Source organism: Zalophus californianus, chromosome 12 (genome assembly GCF_009762305.2).
Source record: "Zalophus californianus isolate mZalCal1 chromosome 12, mZalCal1.pri.v2, whole genome shotgun sequence".
In the NCBI taxonomy this organism is placed as follows: Eukaryota; Metazoa; Chordata; class Mammalia; order Carnivora; family Otariidae; genus Zalophus; species Zalophus californianus.
In genome coordinates, this window is record NC_045606.1 from 68,957,482 (window position 1) to 68,976,756 (window position 19,275).

The 19,275-nt window shown below is 36.5% G+C and overlaps 1 protein-coding gene across 5 annotated transcripts in view; it reads right to left on the reverse strand.

The window, feature by feature from the left end:
* Positions 1-19,275, reverse strand: part of IMMP2L (inner mitochondrial membrane peptidase subunit 2) — an 867,011-nt gene that overhangs the window by 768,474 nt on the left and 79,262 nt on the right. The window lies entirely within an intron of this gene.

A 19,275-nucleotide genomic window follows, 5' to 3' on the forward strand; every position in this document is an offset into this window, starting at 1 on the left:
TTTTCTTATAATCACAGACTTAATGCCAATGGCTAGGAGCTTTCCTTCCCTCTCTCTTCCCTCACATAACAAATGATATTTCTTCTGAGATCTGGCTTGCTCAGCTACAGAAACCCCTTCAACAGGGAGTTAGTCATTATTAATGTGGTAATTCTCTACACTTGCATTTAGCACAGATATGGTAATATTAGGCACAGTAGAGACTAGGGGAAATATACAATATTGATGGTCAGGTGATCAGGTTCCGGTGGGACTTGAACGCTTAAATTTCCTATGCCTCAAATTCTTCCTTTGCAAAAAAGCACAGTGAAATGAAGATGATCTCTAAGGCCTTTTCCTAATTAAAAACCTGATATTCGAAATCCTTATCAATAACAATCAGATCTCCTGCTAAATTTTCTACTTCTTGATATTTAGTCTTGCATAATGTGGTGAAAGAAAAAGAGGAAACCAAAGAAACTTAGCAGTTAAATTCTACAGTGAGAGAAGAACAGAGAATACATAAACAGAAATTTTAATAAATTCCAACCATTGCCTGACTAAGGACACTGACTGTACTCATTTCAAACTAGAAGGTTTTAGGATAAAAGAGATCTATACAGACACAATTGCCACAGAAGCCCTTCTAGGTATACAGGATGCTGTTACATTTTACTAGCTTATAACATCCTTTTTTTGTACATGGCAAAACTACACTTTTCTCATTACAAATGCCCTAGTTCTTCCCACAAAGTTATTGTCAAGTTTCCAAATGTCACTAATTTGTCGCTTAAAGCAAACATATAAAATACTCCGACATATGAAAAATGTTCACCATGTCTTTTAGTTGCTTCAAGATACAGCATATAAATCACTGAGTTTCTAAACAGAAGGAAAGTACCTAGATATTTTTGCCTAAAAGATTTAAAACAAATTTCCCACCTTTTTCCCCCCTCACTTGCAGCTTTCAGGCCACTTAACGTGCTTCAATCTCCACGATATCAATTATTTTTTCAATTGGTGAATAAATAAAATTGGTATTTTGGACTTCCTGGTTAGCATGAAAAGGGTTATATGAGCTAATTTTCCTTGTATGAGTACATCTTTGTAAGAGTAAATTTCTATTAAAATGGAAATTATGTCTATCAATTGAGCCTGTCACTACAAGTAGTTTTTAAAGGGTCAAAAAACTGATCAACTTTTATAGAATGTTATTGTTACCACCATCTAATTTCTATGATAATGCTTTGTTTTAACAAATGCACTACCACTGCACTACCCTAACTTACCAAAAAAAATGCCCTAACTTACCAGTTAAATGATTCCTCCAATTCCTTTCTCCTTTGCTTCTCTGACCTTTGTTCCTCTGACCTTTGTTTCTCAAAAAATTCTCTCTGGGGCGCCTGAGCTGGCTCAGTCAGAAGAGTGCAAGACTCTTGATCTCGGGGTTGTGAGTCTGAGCCCCATGTTGGGTGTAGAAATTACTTAAAAAAATAAAATCTTAAAAAAAAATTTCTTTTAATTCTCTCCTGAAAAATTTCCCCAACCAATTTTTTTTCTCTCCAATCCTTTCATCCCTTTCTTTGGGTCTTTTTCTTTCTTTCTCCCCTTTGATTCTCTGCCTATATTTGCCTTCCTCTTACTTCACTCCTTCATAGCTCATTTGCTTCCACAAGTTCAACAAGCATTTCCACACTGATGAATCCCCAAGAACATTTCAGCCCTCACTCTGACCAATCTCTGATCCTGGATTTCCAGCTGCCTTTAGGATAGATCTACTTGAATGACTTAATACCCTATTAGAATTCAAAATTTCTAGTTTCTTTACATCCTCCCAATCTCGCGATTCATAATCTCGTACTTAGGGACATCTAATTCTCCTAAGTAATCCTAACAATTTCAAATCCTTACTATATTGCCAAACACAAACCCAGAATGAATTAGGTTACTTGCTTTATTTCATTGCAGGATGCTAAAATGTCACTGAAAATAGCCACACACAAAAAATGTAATGATTGTTTTCAATACAAACTGACAAGTTCATAGTATTCTTTTTTTTTTTTTTAGATTTATTTATTTGACAGAGGCGGGAAGGGGCAGAGGGAGAGGGAGAGGGAATCCTCAAGCAGACTCCCTGCTGAGTGTGGAGCCCGATGTCGGGCTCTGAGATCATGACCTGAGTCGAAATCGAGTGGGTGGCTTAACCGACTGAGCCACTCAGGCGCCCCATGGGTTCATAGTATTCTATGAGTAAATGTACTATGGTTCACTCTTTCACTACTGGACATTTGTTTCTAATTTTTCAATATTGCAAATAAAGTTATAATGTTCACTATTACAATTCTTTTCATGTTCAAAAATATCTCCTTAGCCTAGCAATACAGAAGCAGAATTACTGGATGATAAGGTATAAGGATTAAGATTCTTGATTAACACTGACAAGCTGATTTCCAAAACAGTGCTATCACAAAAATGTTAGCTCCAGGAGAACAGGGATCTTGTCTGTTTTGTGTGTATTACAAGCACTGGTAATACAACAATAAACAGCAAACAGTACATGATCAATAAATTTTAGTTAAATATATGAATCAATCAGCCAATAAGCCCTATGAAATGTTCTCACATACCAAGTAAACAATCCTTCCAGGCAAAAGCTAAGAGCCATTTGCCATGTCCTTTTTCCCTGTGACAGCAACCAAGATGATAGGTAAATGTTTCTCTTCATGTAATTATTATTTATCATTATTTTCAGGTAGTAAAATGTGAAGGTTTTTTTTTTTTCCTTGAAATGCACCCTTTTAATAAGCACAAAGTTGCAGGTAATGCCCTTAAAAAGAACTCCATGCAGGGAGGCCCTTTGATAGGAGCATTACAAGTGTGGAGTCCCACTCCTAAGAAAGAATATGGAGCAATAAAGGAAGCTGCTAGAGTCAGAAGGCATCCTTGACTCTGCTTTGAGATCAAGTCGACTTTGAAAATCAGAGAATATTTTAATTCAGAGAATTCCAATAAAGTTTTGCTAGATTTCAGTGAAATAAAAACGCTTCATAGTGCAGCTCAAAGGTAGTTTTACTGCAGCTCTAGAAGTCCCAGAAAAGCATTGAGAAACCAGGCAACATGCTTCATTTTAAAGTGCCTATGTGAGCTAAAATGCACCCAAGCATAAGGGTAGAGAAAATAAAGAAGAGAAGGTAAACAGAGCCTCAGATATAAAATATAATTCAATTTGATATATTTTAACTGCAATAAATAAACCAAAGAAAACAAATGTATAAAGATCTGGGCGCGTAATCTGAGTTTCTAAAGAAATTTTAACTGTTATGATCTAAATTCCATTAGATAAAGAATATTTCTTCTACAGCTAAACACATTGATGTTTAAGAGTTTTAGTGCAAATTCCAAGACCTAAAAGAATCTAGAGGAAGTCCAAATGGAAATGAGAAGCAAGATTAATGCCAATCAATTGGCATTTCACAAAGGTAGAAGAGTAGGATATTTTCTTATTATTTTGTTTGTATTTCATAAGTAAAGGTGTTTGTGGGAGACTTTTAAATAAATGTTTGCTTTTTCTATTTTTTTAGGTAGTAAAAGAGAAGAGGTTAACTAGGAAAAGGAGAGAATGAGAGCAGTCACCTGCAAATTTTGCAATCCAGAGGAATCCTCAGAATATCCTGCTTTAATGTTATTTGTTCTTATACTTAATTACCACAATTACCATAAATGATTACAGTCAAGTAGTATGATTAACTAAAACCAAATATAGTGTTGTCATGCTTTTATCACAATTCAAGTTCATTATATTTTTCCCATCATAATACTAATTCATGGTCAATACAGAAGATATGGAGTAAAATAAAGAGCAGACAAAAGGGGGGAAAAAATCACTTCCAAAACTGTGATCTAAGTAAATCATTACTTCATATTTTGGTATATTCCCCTGTCAAAGTTTTCCCATCCAAGTTTTTCCTTGCTCATTTGTTTCTATATACTTTAATTCTTCTTTTTTATTATGAAACATAACAACATAAGCTTTTACTCATGTTACCTCAATCTCTTCACAGGCTTCACTTTAATATAACATTCCATCAAGTGAGCATTTCACAATTTATATTTTGCCTTAGTGCTGGGGAGTTGCTGTCAATTTCTTTTACCATTGTTAATAATTCTGTAAAAAACATATTGGGTTTTTCCAGTATTTCAAATTCTTTTCTTAGAATATATTCCTCAAAATTGAACTACTACATATCAAAAATGATAATCTGGTGATGGGTATTGAGGAGGGCACATTCTGCATGGAGCACTGGGTGTTATGAACAAACAATGAATCATGGAACACTACACCAAAACAAATTATGTAATATATGGTGATTAACATAACAATAAAAAATTTTAAAAAATGATAATCAAAATTAAAACATAATATGATTTCTGGGTTTGTAACAAACTAATACAGGGTAGGGAAGTAGATGAGAGTTACAGATGAAACAAGATTGTGCATGTTAAAAATTTTCCAGAATAAGATGTCCAAACAAAAATAAAAAGCAGACCACATTTAGAATATGTAATTTTTTTTTCATTCTAACAAAGATGAAAGTTTAAGGCTCTTGATGCACATTGCCAGACTGCTTCCCTAAGGACTGTAATCATTTTTAATCCAACATAACCTTAAGGTTTATTGTGAAGGCTTCTTTAAATCCTCTTTTCTTTCAAGTCTTTATTTTTTAAGATTTTATTTATTTATTCATGAAAGACAGAGAGAGAGAGAGAGAGAGAGAGAGGGGCAGAGGGAGAAGCAGGCTCCCAAGGAGCAGGGAGCCCGACGCGGGACTCAGGTCATGATCCCAGGGTCCTGGGATCGAGTCCCGCGTCGGGCTCATTGTTTATACATTGATGTTGGCATGTCTCTCTAACCTCCTACAAATTTTTTGAGATAGGTTTCTGAGTTTTCACTTGATTCTAGACACTGACAATTGCTCTTATATGCTCTGTTGTTCATCATGGAAACATGATTCCACTCAGAACAACAACTGGATAACACAATGATTTACCTACAGGGGTGTTTATCATATTGTTGTCTACAAGACAAAACTGTATCATAGTATTTTTAGCAAAAGTTAGAAGCAATCATTACTGTATTACTTTCAGGGGCTGCACAGTATTTCAAAATGTAGGCTACAAAAATGTTTGTGTGACATAATTCTGCCTTGCATATATTATATACATACTCACATGTACACACACACACAGAAAAAAAAAAACCCTAGAAGTGCATATACTAATAAAAATAGTATTTTCTTAGGGGGTTGATATTACTAGTGACTTTTATAAACTCTTTATTTATATGCTTTAATTTTAACAATAAACATTCTAAAAGTATATTTTTTTTAAATTAACAACTAAAGTAATCTCAACATATAACCAATCATTAACCAAGTCAATCTAGCCTCAGTTATTTTATGTGGGCCCTACCTCCCCTATCAAATGTATGCTAGGAATATACAAACACAGAGCCAAAGGGTTTAACTTTTACTATCCAAACTACCTATAATTCAAAAGGTCAGTAAGACCTATCACTCCTGCTATACCTGGCTCTCTGACCCCTATTTGGCAGTACATCTTTTTTTTTAAATTTTTTTTATTATGTTATGTTAATCACCATACATTACATCATTAGTTTTGGATGTAGTGTTCCATGATTCATTGTTTGTGTATAACACCCAGTGCTCCATGCAGAACGTGCCCTCCTTAATACCCATCACCAGGCTAACCCATCCCCCCACCCCCTCCCCTCTAGAACCCTCAGTTTGTTTCTCAGAGTCCACAGTCTGTCATGGTTCGTATCCCCCTCTGATTCCCCCCCTTCATTCTTCCCCTCTTGCTATCTTCTTCTTTTTCTTTTAACATATAATGTATTGTTTGTTTCAGAGGTACAGGTGTGTGATTCAGTCTTACACAATTCACAGCACTCACCATAGCACATACCCACCCCAATGTCTATCACCCAGCCACCCCATCCCTCCCAACCCCCACTACTCTAGCAACCCTCAGTTTGTTTCCTGAGATTAAGAATTCCTCATATCAATGAGGTCATATGATACATATCTTTCTCTGATTGACTTATTTCGCTCAGCATAATATTCCATTGTATATATATATACCATGCACCCTGATGTTTATAGCAGCAATGTCCACAATAGCCAAACTGTGAAAAGAGCCAAGATGTCCATCAACAGACGAATGAATAAAGAAGATGTGGTATACATATACAATGGAATATTGGCAGTACATCTTAAATCCTCAGGAGTTTTATGTCCTTACAATTCATTTTTGATGACTTCACTGTCAGACAAGATTTTGATATTCATCAATCCCCCCCCCCCCCCAGCCAGGCTACTTCTGGGTAGATGTAAGACACTACCCTCAACCCACTACCCCAAGCTTTATTTAGGCTTTTAAAAAGACAGTTACCAAATCCCTCCTTCAGCCAGAGAAATGGCACTTTATAGTGATTTTCATCCCAAAATGTGTATGCTTAATTTTGTTTTGTTTTGTTTTGTTTGAGGGGGTTTTTTTTTTATTTAAATTCAATTAGCCAACATATAGTATATTAGTTTCAGACGTAGTGTTCAATAATTCATCAACTGCGTACCTCACTCAGTGCTCATCACATCACCTGCCGTCCTCAATGCCCACCACCCAGTTACCCAGTGACCCCATGGGGGGGAGAGGGGGAGGTGTTTTTTGTTTTAGGTAGGCTCCACACCCAGGGTGGAGCCCAGTGTGGGGCTTGAACTCACGACCCTGAGATCAAAACCTGAGCTAAGATCAAGAGTCGGATGCTTAACTGACTAAGCCACCCAGGCGCCCCTATGCTTGATTTTGTTTAATTGTGGGGGAAAGAGATGATGTTTGAGCCCAGAAATCACTCAAAAAAGACATGAGAAAAGACAAAATTTAATTGCTTGTTAGGAATGGGTAAGGAACTGTGGAGAGAACCTGTGAAAAGAAACTCTTAAGAGATATTTGGAAACTGTAAGCCTTCTTTTTAACTTAAAAATAAACAGAAGCCTTAATTAAAAAAAAAAAAAATTCCCTTACTTGGCTTAGCAGAAGATACCTCAGCTGCAACAACTATAATGAGCAAAAAGTGAATATTGTGACTGTATAAAACACTTGAGATACATTTAAATGTACTGTATGTGCCTAATAGAGAGTGGTAGCTGTAGAGTTCATTGTTATAAAACCAGACTGACTGCCGGGCTAAATGACTAATGGGCAGAAGAGCCGAATGACCAAGAGCACAGCTCTGAGGGGAAAAAGGCCCTGGTCTGAATCCTCATTCCAGCATTTACTGGGTGACCTTGGACAAGTTAACTCATCTCTCCGTGCATAGTTTCCTCACTGTACAGTAACACTTCTTACCTCACATGGTTATTGGGACAATTAAATAAGGTAATATATATAAATCATTTAGAACAATTCCCACCAGGTAGTACGTTCTCAGAAACTTGTAGCTCTAAAATTACCAACTGCATATATTGTCCAGAACTACATACAGTTCTACCAAAGATGGAATTGGTTGTAACAAGAGTATTTTGTTGCAGCTACAGTTTTTGGCTCATTTCCTACTACTTACATGAGTCACACTGCTTATACTCACTTAAACACACACAGTACAGGTGATTTTAGAGAATAAATTTTCAATGAAGATTGATGTTTACCTTGGAGACAATATGCCAGATCCCAAGTTCATGACAGGACTTGCTTGGAATTACAAAAATGAGAAGGTTAATTACCATTTTAAACATGATGATTGGCCATTGCCTTGTTTTCCTTTTTTTTTTTTAAGATTTTATTTATTTATTTGAGAGAGAAAGAGAGCAGGAGCAGGGGAGCAGAGGGAGAGGGAAAAGCAGGCCCCCCGCCAAGCAGGGAGCCCAATGCGGGGCTCAATCCCAGGACCCCAGGACCATGACCCAAGCCGAAGGCAGACGCTTAACTGACTGAGCCACCCAGGCGCCCCCTTGTTTTCCTTTTGAAAAAAGAGCAAAACATTCTTACTAAATGCAAAAATATTCCTGTTGACAATTTATTCATTGCTGTTTATGACCTCTAGTTTTCTTTCAAATCAAGCAATTAGATTTTAAACAAACACTCATGAAATAGAACCAAAAACCACTTCCTCAGCAAATTGAGTACTTCTTAAAGGTCTCCCACAAGTAACACCCTCCAGTTAGTATTTATTCTCTTCCTCGAAGCATTGATGACTAGGCTGCCTAAGGGAAGCCAGTTGCCAGCTACGGCATAGGAGGGTGATAATAATGGGATTTAGCTGGGTGAAACAATATGTTGCATTATAAAGAAGGAGTATCTCATCCAATTGAAATATGCTAGGAGAATAAAGAAGCCAGGAGACAACCAATTGTAAAAATATTAAGAATTAGGTAACAAAGTCATTCTTTCTCAGCCCAACTAGATCTCCTAACTGCCAGGGTTACTTTCTACTTACATTAGTATTACCTCAGGGAATCTATTGTTTTCCTATAAAAGCCAGCCAAGCTGCACAGCTTAACCAAGGTATTTCTCTATATTAGTTTTCAAGTATAGAAAGCTTATCTGTAAATACAGCATACATCATTTATTGTTACCAGGATGTCATTAACTCTTGCTGCTCAGGAACTAAAATTATCTCTACAGGGATTCTTCTACAGAGAAACAAAAGAAATCAACTTGTAACCTAGCTCACATAAATATCACATAAGTAAACCATGTATCCGACCATTAGTTATTGGTATAGGAGTGCTGTCAGGCCATGCTATCCATGCTTCATGACTAGTATCTTCCACACACCATCAAGAAGCCTAGTTTCATCACTAAAATAAATTTAGGTCTTAAAAGATTTCAGAGGAGAGGGAAATACAGAAGAGAATGTCTAGAGTTAGAGATGGAAGAGTCATTTAGGGCTTACATGCCACATAAGAAGAGAACAAATGGAATCAGCATAAGTTTTAAACAGACTAATTATCTCAATTGTGTTGAAAAGAACTCTGGAAGCAACATGGAAAATGTATTAGAGAAAACAGAGTCAAAGAGAGACCACACAGGATCTTAGTGAGGGGACCTGAACTGAAACACTGCAAGAAAGAGAAGAAAGAACTACTGAATACATATTTCACAGGTAGACCCAAAAAGACTCTGTATCTCACTCTATGTAGATGGTAAGAAAATGGAAATAAAGATGATTATAAAGTCTCTAACTGTAACTTGTGCCTAAATACAGTAATGTCAAAAACCAAAATTATACACAGAGGGAGAGAACACGTTTGGTTTAGGAAAGAAGGCTGCGTTGTGTTGGGAAAATGCACAGAATATCATCATACAGATATATCCAGTAGACAGCTAAAAATTAAGGCATGATGCTTAGAAGTCAGGTAGGCAAGAAGTTAAGGACAGTGGGCAAAGAGCAAAGAAAAGAAAACTGAGAAAGTAACCAACAAAACAGAGAGCTCAAAGGAGAACCAAGAAAAAATGACTGTAGTATATGACAAGGGAGAAGAAAGTTTCGAGGAGGAAGTATTGACAGTGTCTGATTCTGCTAAGATATCAGGAAGCATTCGTATTGTGACCATTGTATTTAAACATTGAGAAGGTATGGGAATTGTTCCCAAGGAGTTTCTATAGAGTAAGATCTAGATCTGATTTCAATGGACTGAAGGAATAACTGAATTAAAGAATTGAAGAGAATTCACAGACTACTCTTTCTAGAAGTTTGAAAATAAAGAAAATGTGCCAATTTGACTCAAAATCGTGACTAACTCCAGGGAGTGCAAGTCTCTGTTACTATTGGGTAGAAGAGAGAATTAAACAGAAGGACAGAAGGAATTACAGATAATTCTGAAGTCCCAAATTTGATTTAGGGATCTAATGACCTCAGCTACACTGTCCAATACATTAGCCATGAGCCTCAGTTTGGCTACTGAGCACTTGAAATATGGCTCCTCCAATTTGAAATAGATTCTGTTAAACTCACACCAGATTTTCAAGACTTAGTATTTTAAGATTTAGTATTTTATATTTTAGTATTTGTTACATGTGAAAATAATATTTGGATAAATTGAGTTAAATAAAATTTACACCTAAAATTAACTTCTCCAGTTTCTTTTTACTTTGTTAATGTGCCAACTAGATGCTTTAAAAGTACATATATAGCTCACATTATATTTCTATTGGACAGCCCTGATTTAGAAAATGAATACTAGATTGGAAGAAGAACAGGATCAGAAAGGCTCTGTAAGAATTGACCCTTGTGTGTATCACATTAAGGCTGAAGTTTCTAAAGAGGTCACCCAGGAAAACTTCATGACTGTGTAGTTTAAGAAGCTAAGGTCCTAACTGATTAGATGGCTTACTCAGGTCACCTGTCTCATTAGAAGGAAAACCCAGAGGAGAACTCATCCAAAGGTTTACCTCCATTATTTCACTTCTTGAGATGTCAGTAAAAATTTAACAATTTGAATTTTAAAAAATTATAATAGCTTAACTGTTATATACATCTCATTCTATGCCACCACGTCCAATAAAATGCCTACTTATAGTAAAAGACATAACCTCCAAACATATTAAAATCATGACCTCAATAAACATTCAGTGTCCTTTGTGCACCAGCCAACCTATGATATTAAGGTATGTCAACCCAGGATTTGTTTTGCTTTTGTTTTACTTTGGACATATATACACTCTGAATTTATTTCAACCTAATCCCACACTAATTTTAAAGATAGTATCACCCTTTCAAGTATACACCTCTTAAAAAACAGTTGTCAGAAAACACATTTGAACAATTCCAAAGAATTTGCTTCCTAACTATTGTGTCATTACCTGCCACTCACGAGTGGTAACTGACGAAGACACCATCGTGCTCCTAAGTACAATACTCACAGCAAGTTAAAAATTAGAAAGTTCAAAGTATTGCTGCAGTATATGATCATTATACCATATTTCAATTTCTGGCATCATTTCAAGTCCTAGTTTGCCCAATGAAACCTTCAAAATTCCTTCAATGACTATGTTAAAGGTCAGCCTCAGTTTCAGGATCACCGACCAAATTATAACCAACCGAAATCTCTGGCTGTAATTTCTTAAATACTCCAAGCTACTATGAATCTACTTATACTTCCTATGTAAGAAAGTGCACATTAAGAAGGGGGGAGGGGAGGAATGACATTTATGACATCTTCTTTTAATGCTAATTTTCCATGTGAAAATTGAAAAACAAACATCACTTTAAACTAGACACAGTACTTAATTTTGTGAGGTAGCTTAATAAGCTAATAACTGACAAAATCATGATAGTTATTTTCTTCATACAGTTATTGCTCCAAAATACAAAGCTGAAAAATGAAAAATGGATTATTTGATTAGACAGCATGTTTATTCCATTCTATATAGCCACCCTGTATTTATTTTAACAAATAAAGCTACTATTGATATTCCAAAACATTATGGAGAGTGAGAGAAATAAAGAATTCCAGCTCCCATGTCTTGAATATCTGCTGCTATCTCAATGTATCTGACACAGATAAAAGGCTGATGTGAACCTAGCATGGATTTAGGCATGCACGGGGTGATGGAGCATTTCAAAGCAAGTTTTCAATTTTGATCTCCATGTTTTCAATTCTTTGCCTTGTTGGTTGTGGACCCTCTTCAAATAACTGGAGTTTGTGTATTCATCCATTTCAAAGGTATTCCAGTCTGCACTCCTATAGGGCAGCCTGCCCACTGGCTGCAGTAATCTTCTAAAAGTACAGATCCAGGTGTCATTTAAAGCCGAGCTGCAATGCATCCTTAAAAGAGTTTTCCAGTTTTCCCTCATTGTATGTGCCATTTAGCTTACTGCACAGTAGGTACTAAATGTCCCACCGTCATCCATTCTTCACAAAGCATAATCCAGCATGGTGCTACAGAGGATCACTCTCCTTCAATGCTGGAAGGCTGCATCACAGTATGTCAACCTACTTTATATTAAGAGTAACTGACTTTGATAAGTTCTTCATAGATTTTGGATACTAGCCCTTTATATGATATGTTATTTGCAAATATCTTCTCTCATTCTGTCGGTTGTCTTTTGGTTGTGTTGACTGTTTCCTTTGCTGTGCAAAAGCTTTTTATCTTGATGAAGTCCCAATAGTTCATTTTTGCCCTTGCTTCCCTTGCCTTTGGCGATGTTTCTAGGAAGAAGTTGCTGCGGCTGAGGTCGAAGAGGTTGCTGCCTATGTTCTCCTCTAGGATGTTGATGGACTTCTGTCTCACACTTAGGTCTTTCATCCATTTTGAGTCTATTTTTGTATGTGGTGTAAGGAAATGGTCCAGTTTCATTCTTCTGCATGTGGCTGTCCAATTTTCCCAAAGAACAAATAATCTAATCAAGAAATGGGCAGAAGACATGAACAGACATTTTCCAAAGAAGACATCCAAATGGCCAACAGACACATGAAAAAGTGCTCAACATCGCTCAGCATCAGGGAAATCCGAACCAAAACCTCAATGAGATACCACCTCACACCAGTCAGAATGGCTAAAATTAACAAGTCAGGAAATGACAGATGTTGGCAAGGATGCAGAGAAAGGGGAACCCTCCTACAATGCAAGCTGGTGCAGCCACTCTGAAAAACAGTATGGAATTTCCTCAAAAAGTTGAAAATAGAGCTACCGTATGATCCAGCAATTGCACTACTGGATATTTACCCCAAAAATACAAATGTAGTGATCTGAAGGGGTATTGCACCCCGATGTTCATAGCAGCAATGTCCACAATAGCCAAACTATGGAAAGAGCCAAGATGTCCTTCAACAGATGAATGGATAAAGAAGATGTGGTATATATATATATATAATGGAATATTATGCAGCCATCAAAAAAACAACAAAATCTTGCCATTTGCAATGATGTGGATGGAACTAGAGGGTATTATGTTAAGCTAAATAAGTCAATCAGAGAAAGACATGTATCATATGATCTCACTGATATGAGGAATTCTTAATCTCAGGAAACAAACTGAGAGTTGCTGGAGTGGTGGGGGGTGGGAGGGATGGAGTGGCTGGGTGATAGACATTGGGGAGGGTACGTGCTATGGTGAGTGCCGTGAATTGTGTAAGACTGATGAATCACAGACCTGTACCTCTGAAACAAATAATACATTATATGTTTAAAAAAAAAAAAAGAAGATAGTAGGAAGGGAGAAATGAAGGAGGGGAAATCGGAGGGGGAGACGAACCATGAGAGACTGTGGACTCTGAGAAACAAACTGTGGCTTCTAGAGAGGAGGTAGGTGGGGGGATGGGTTAGCCTGCTGATGGGTATTAAAGAGGATATGTATTGAATGGAGCACTGGGTGTTATATGCAAACAATGAATCATGGAACACTATATCAAAAAAAACAAATTAATTTTAAAAAAAAGTTAGAACTTAAAAAAAACAGAGTAACTGACTTAACAGGGAGGGTGGGGAGGTTGCATAAGGATCAACGGTAGACTAGATATCAGTGTTCTACGCATAACTTCTGAGAGGCCTTCAATTTGATATTAAGCCTATAATTTGGTAGAAAGGATTTTTATTTCCTTAACTCTCAAGGTATCACTGAGAGCAGGTCACTAAATTCAAGGACAGTCTTCCATTTTTCACTGCTACTGAAAACCCGGCCGTGTTTAGGACTTCACTAGTACAGGCTAATATGGGATCTAGACACTGTCATGCTCACAGGAGGCTAAGCTTTAACACCTTGTTCTAGATCAACAAACCTATTCACCACTTTCTCTATACAACTTTTCACACTTGCCTCAAAATTTTCACACATGCCATCTCTAAAACTCTCTTGCTGCTTCTCTGGTCAAGTACGTACCACCCCAACTTCAAAATCTAGTTTCAAATTCACATCTATTTTTCTTTCAACTCCTCTTCCTACAGGAATTCATTTGTCTCAGTATCCTATCAATGGTTGTTTGTATGGTTCTATAAACTCATCACACACCACGTGTCTTTGCCTCATCTCTATGTTGACCAATGACACACAAGGGTAGAAACTGTGCCTCCATTTCTGCTGTGCCATCTCACAACACTTACCACCAATGGTATGCTGTTAAACCACATTACTGAATTAAAAAAAAAAAAACAAAAACAAAAACAAAAAAAAACCCTTATTTAAAGCCCTGATGTGTAGTGTTCACCAATTTTCATGATATAAATACTCACACCGTAGCTGATTTCAGCCTGTCAACATGAAATCACTGAATGCAGTGTTGTGAAGAAATGCACACATTGACTTGGGAGCCAGTTCAAAACAATGTATGATGCTGGGCACAACTGCTGATTTAGTGAATATGCAGTTTCCTTCCTAATATGCCCACCTGCCACAATTTTGACAAGCTTCAAAAATACCTATTTTCAATTCTGTCTTATTCAAGACACTTTTATTCAGTAGAATGAGTAAGTCCCACAAAGGAGGTGCTTTGACTCTCTGTTGTATCAGAGTGGCTAGTTCTATGCCCAGAGTAATCCCTTAGAAAATATTTGCCAAATTAATAAGCTGTCAATATTTTTAAATAGAATAAAATACCATGTAAGTATCCAGTAAGAGCTGTGATATGCCTCATATCATAAAATAATTAACCTACCCATGTGGAAAATAAAATAATCACAGAAAAAACAGCTGTCAAATTAAAGGGTATGTTAGAAATTATTGAGTACAATTCTTTCATTTTATTTAAAAAAAAAATCCACAGAGGTTGATTGACACACAGTCCCTTAGTGCCAGAGTGAGCCTAGAACTCAGGTCTGTTGTATCTGGTCCAAATCTTTTCTGAGTAGATAATCATGACTGTCCCTTGGGTTATTGTCTACTTGAGCTAATAACCTGCTGAGGAGCTGCCATTATTTTGAAAAGCAGACTTTTTCATTGGTTTTCCACACTAATATATATTGCAGAACTACATTTAATATAATATCTAATAAAAGAAAAATCAAGGTAATTATAAGACTATCAGTGACCAGAAAAAAAAAAGACTATAATTATAAAAGATATTTCTGTATATATCTGATGACCTTTTTCTCAACACAGCATCATGGAAGCAGAGATTAGCCCAAATTCTATATTCATAGCATCTTTAAATTTGGAATTATCTATGAACTTAATTATCTTGATTACTATTCTCTCTATCTGATCATAGTACAAAGGTCATGTAAAATTAGACCTTATACTGATTCCAGAAATGATTACCCAGATCTTCCCACAGTTCAGAGGCCTAAAATAAAAACTGTAAAAATGGCCAAGAATTTATCAACATCTTTATAAAATTTTAATAATTTACATATAAATAAATTATTGGGTTAATTTGAGAGAAAAAAGTCTTTAGACAATATTTGGGATTTCTTTAGACAATATTTTGGATTTCTACCCATTTATGTTTTTAATAAGACCTGAACTGAGAAACCCTTACAGAAATCCTAATTTCCTATACTGCATTTCTCTGAATGGTTCAATTAGGCTAGCAGCCTAAACATATTTCTGTTGTCAAACACATAAGCAGAATCCAAATTTAAAGAACTGATCAATAACAAAAAAAATACATTATAGCTAAAATTATAGTATTTTAATGGATTATAGATGATATCCTTCTCATGAGAAATTATTTTTCTCTATTTAATTATTTGTTACCATTTAAAAATCTACATAGAATAAATGTGTTTAAAAAATCATACCACTCTGAAATTAACTAAAAACATCACTCCCCTCCATTTCTAGAGTAAAAGTGAGTATTCAAAGATAATTGCAGGAGGTTAAGTTCATTAGCCAATATTCCCCTAACACCTAAGGCAGTTTTCTGATTTTTTTTTTTCAGTATGATCTTATTACTGCCTAATTATCCATATCGCTTTTCTTCCTTTTTGTTCAACTGAAATTCACTGGAGCAGTTTAACCTTTCATTTAGAATCATTAAATATAACCCCTCCTTCACTGATAATTGGCCTTTTTCTTTATTAACTGATTTCCCCTCTTGATTTATTATACATCTTTTTTGCCAAATTTGGATCCATTCTGTTGATACATTTTTTACCTTCCTTCAACTCAATTAACACACTGTCACGGTTACCAAAACTTTCCTATTATTTCTTCAAGTTCTTATTGCACTTTAAAGATCCTCTAGTAGAATAATGAATTTTTAATAAACCTGGAATATTTTAATGATTCTTCTTTAATTCTATAATGAAATTTACGTAAGACATACTACTCACACTGAAATGTTTCCTACTGTTCTGTCATAACACTCTACAGTAACTTTTCAGCAATCCAAACACACAAATCTTTGCAATGTAACGTATGACCTCTAAAAGCACAAAAAGTCACATTATAATTATCATATCCATAGCCAAATCCAACTGAGCCAGCTTCTCTGTCAGCAATTTCAACATCCATACAATTTTTAATAAAGTGAAACTTATATTTGTGGTTCCTTCAGTAAATATTAACATGACCTCAGAATGTGAGTAAACCTGTCACTAGATTATGCAAGGAGTAATCTTTCATAATACAGGGCATTGAGGCTTCTTATTAATGGAAATACACAGCAAGAAACAACAACAGCAAAAAAAAGGATTCCTGTTCCCTTCCTGGACAGAAATGTTCTCCTGAGCTCCAAAGCACAGATAAAGTTTGGCGGCTATTGTTTAAGCCCCTTCCCTTTCTTATCAGCCACGGCCACATTTCCCAGCCACTGCCACCTCCACTCCCCAAACACAGTGCCTTTCTTTATAAAAGGTAAAGAAAAATGGGAGGGTAACTACTGACCTTGGATCGAATAAGATGATGTTTAAGTTTTGAGATTCCTTCCACATCTCCAGGACCTGAACTATGAAACAGAAAATGGGCTCTAGCATTTCTTTTAAGAGCAGGTGAACAGAGTGTTTACTGGTAGGAAGTGCATCGTAAGTTGACAAAACACAGACAACCAAGACAAGATTAACTATTAGAGTCTTAATAACTCAACTCCCAGAGTAAATTATAAGCAGTGAAGAAATGTAAGATTTCTATAGCTTTCTTACTTTAAACAATTTTAAGCAAGCAAGAAAGGATTTTGCTCTCATCCTCCTGTAAAACACCTGCCTGCCAACTTAATTTCTCCAATCATTTCCACTGAAGACATAATCTTAATAAGCACAGATTCATTTGATGCCATTGACCAAAAGAACCTTGGTGTTCAAAGTCTCCTTATCCATTCTAAAACTTCTGTGTAAGGTGCCAACTTGGCTTCTTTTCTTTCAAAAATTTCAAATTGGTTTTGACTCTAGCTTCAAAAGTATGCAAAAATCTGCATTTTTCTGATATTCTGAGTGATTGATTCTTATGTCCAGCTCCTCAAAACTCTTGTCAGGCAATCTTAAAATGGAAGAGACCTTAGAGATCGACTAGTCTATACTTCATATTTTGCAGATGCTAAAACTGACACAAAGAATAAATTAAGATAACCAGTCTGAGGTCACACAGCCAGTTAACAAGTGATGCAGTTGGAAGGAGAAGCAAGATCTCCTCAAGCTTTGTCCTATACTTTGTACCAGGAAACTGGCAGATAGAGGCTGACAGAGTTTTTTTATGTAAAAGAAAATAATACCTAAATAAAATCAGTATTTGCAAATCCTTCTAAGAATGGTTATAAGAATCTTTTGTAAAAGTTCATTTTCCTTTTCCATACATTTTAGGGGTACTGTTAGAACTGCTTATAATGTTTAATTGCTTAACACAATTTTTTACTGCCACTATAACAAATTAAAGCAAACTTAGGGGTTTGAAACATCATCCATTCATTAACTGTCCATTCTCTAGGACAGAAATCTGGCAGGTTTGGCTGTGTACTCTGCTTTGGGTCCCAGAAAGCCAAAATCAAGGTGTCAACTACTCTGGGCCCTTATCGAGAGAATGGGGGAGAATCTACTCCCAGGCTTATAAGGTTGTTGGCAAAATTCAATTCCATATAGTTATAGGACTGAGGTCCTGATTCCTTTGCTGGCCTTTGGCCAGAGGTTATGCTCAGCTTCTAGAGGTAGTACACTTTTCTCTGCTCAGGGCCCCTGAATCTACAAAGCCAGCAATAATGCTCCAAATCCTTTCTGCATTTGGCTCTCTCTGATGTTTTCTTCTACATCTCCCTCATTTCAGCCTCCGCTTTTAAAGACTCATGTGATTAAACTGGACCTGGATAATGGAGGATAACCTCATCATTTTAAGGTCAACTGAAGGTCAACCTTAATTACATCTGCAAAGTCCTTTTGGCAGTGCAAGGTCACATATTCATGGGCATGATATCTCATCATATTCACTGTCCTGGTGATTAGGTTATAGAATCTTCTCGGAGACCAAAATTCTGCCTACTATACTTAGCATCTATTTTTCTTTTTTTAAGATTTTATTTATTTATTTGACAGAGAGACAAAGCAAGAGAAGGAACACAAGCAGAGGAGTGGGAGAGGGAGAAGCAGGCTTCCCGCGGAGCAGGGAGCCCGATGCGGGGCTCAATTCCAGGACCCCGGGATCACGACCCGAGCCGAAGGCAGATGCTTAATGACTGACCCACCCAGGCATCCCACACCTATTTTATTAATAAAATAAATCACTTAAGGAAATGTGACTGGTTTTAGTTTTTTTAAGATTTATTTATTTTGAGAGAAAGAGCATGCGTGTGTGCAGCAAAGGGGCAGAGGGAGAAGGAGAGGGAGAGAATCTCAAGCGGACTCCCTGCAGAGAGCAGAGTCCAGCACGGAGCTTCATCCCACAACCCTGAGACCATGACCTGAGCTGAAATCAAGAGTCAGACACTTAACAGACAGACCACCCAGACACCCCAAGGAAATGTGACTTTTTCTTTTTAACAGATCCATATTGTTCACACTTAACTCTAACAAAAACACTACTTTTCACCCCTAATATTTATATATCTGTTTCCAGTAATGGCTCAGATCAGCCCTGTTGATGTCCAGTGCCAAGCCCTGCACCAATCACAGGGCCAGCTTCGTAAGGATGTGACCAGTGCAGTCACACATGGGTCTGAGGCTCAGAGAGACCACAATCTTGGGATTTATTGCTCTGCAGCTGCATCTTAAAATTCCTACCACTTTGAATGTGTTTTAGAAGTGAAGTCCAATAGGACAATACAGCAAATGCCAGGGAGTTGTTTTCTGAAAAGGAGTTTATTTCTCTTTCATTTTTGAAGAACAGTTCCAACAGGTACAAAATTCTAGGCTGGAATTTTT